The following is a 2,180-nucleotide window of genomic DNA, read 5'->3' on the forward strand; positions in this document are numbered from 1 at the left end:
TAATATATTCTAGTTTGAGAGTGGTTTAGTTTATTTAAAAACAATATTTGATCCTTTTTCTCAACTTTATTCTTTTTAAAAACCTTCCACTTAGGTCATTTTCAAGGATACCTACAAACAGCTCCTTTTAATAATTTTTATAACAATTTCATTATTTCCTTCACTTACATACTGATTTCTTTGGTCCTACCTTTACTTTGTTGTTATTTTCTCTTTTAAAATTCTTAAAAATGCTGGCCTTAAAAATTGCCTTTGTCCCATCTTTAAATAAATTAATCATTAAAATACTATCATAATAACATTATAAAATATATAAATTTTTTAAATAGATTCCTACTTACATAATTTAAAACTTGTACTAACCACTTTTCTTTCTATCATTTACATTTGCAAACTTTAAACAGAACCTACCTTCAACAAGTTAGGACTATGTTATCACCTTATCATATAACATAATTTTTCTTAAAACACTAATTTACATTTTCAATATAATTTAATTCACATTTATTACTAATTTTTCTGCTTACGACACAAAATTTTTTTAATATAGGTATTTAAATTCTATAATTAATTTATTCCTATTTTATGTGTATCTCTCACACATATACATTTACCCCCCCTTTTTTTAAATTTATTTTTTAACATATTCACTTCTCTATTCACACTTTTATTATTGCATATTTATTCCATTTATTTAGTAGGTCTATATTCCATATAGTTTGGTTAGTACAAGTTCTAAATTTAGGAAAGAATTATATAGAAGAAATTATATAAGTAGGAATCTATTTAAAAAAAAAAAAAATTATAATGTTATTATGATATTATTTTAATGATTAATTAATTCAAAGATGGGACAAAGGCAATTAGCCGGCATTTTTAAGAATTTTAAAAGAGAAAATGACAAAGTAAAGGAAGGACTAAAGAAATCAGTATGTTAGTGAAGGAAATAATGAAATTGTTATAAAAATAATTAAAAGGAGCTGTTTGTAGGTATCCTTGAAAATGACCTAAGTGGTAGAAACGTTGGAAAGTTTTTAAAAAGAATAAAGTTGAGAAAAAGGATCAAATATTGTTTTTAAATAAAGTCATATATTATATTTTATCTTCATTTAGTTGCAAGCCAATTTCCTTTGTTTTTCTTATTAGAGTCTTATGTCATCTTGGTTACTTCATAGGACCGCGATGATTTTTCTTGGTGATATTCTTCTAATCAATTTTCCTAGGACTAAGTTGACTTCAAAGTCTTCAGATACATAGCAGAAGAATGCCGCCATCGACGCACAATTTTGTACGAATAAGCTTACCTCAAAATATGCCTATAACAAGTAGCGACAATCCATATACCACAATATATGCAATAATTAAAATTCTTTAAAATAGTATACTGAGTTTTATGGCTGCTATCATAGATGGTAATGAGCAAGCTGACAAGTTGGCTAAGCTCGGTTGTGCAGAGAACCAGCCTGTTCTTTCTGCTTTCCTACAGAACAGTAAAATCACTTATAAACTCTTATTGTATGGACAGGACAAATGTTAGACACAAAGTTCTAGCGAAAGGAAAAAAGTAGAAGAGCCTACTTCATAAGGATAAACGAATTCCCGGGAATCTTAGCAGAACTGAGAGAGTGGCCTGTTTTCGACACGATCTGCTCCAAAAACACCTCCATCGATTTGGCATCGTAGATTCCCCGAAAGTCCTCAAGGCAACATGGGAGACATGGATGAAGACCATCTTTTAACGTGTATTGGTCTAGAAGATGTTGAGCAGGATACCGACGAACTAAGAGGAAGAGTAAAATTGTATTCGACTCCGAGAGGGAAAATGGCGTAATAGCCCACTTCCTGTGGCGTAGGAAAAAAAAAAATTTAAAAGATACCTGAATTAAATTGTTATAAAACAATAGGCGTTGATATATATATAAAGATGTATAATGCTATAAATAAAACAAATAAAGAATTTATTTTAATTTCTATATATAAGAAGATGGTCAGGGTTGCGGTCAAAAGTGAAATAAAAATAGTTTACAACTATTTATTTTCCGACGTTTCGCCCCACTTTGCAGGGCTTCATCAGGGCTAAAAAGATACAAAATGATACAATGATAAGAATAAAAATACAAAGATAAGATACGATGATAAGAATAAAAACAAGTAACAATGATAAGGGTAAAAATTTCTTT

This window comes from Halyomorpha halys, unplaced genomic scaffold (genome assembly GCF_000696795.3).
Source record: "Halyomorpha halys isolate HHAL.00 unplaced genomic scaffold, Hhal_1.1 Scaffold925.1, whole genome shotgun sequence".
Lineage (NCBI taxonomy): Eukaryota > Metazoa > Arthropoda > Insecta > Hemiptera > Pentatomidae > Halyomorpha > Halyomorpha halys.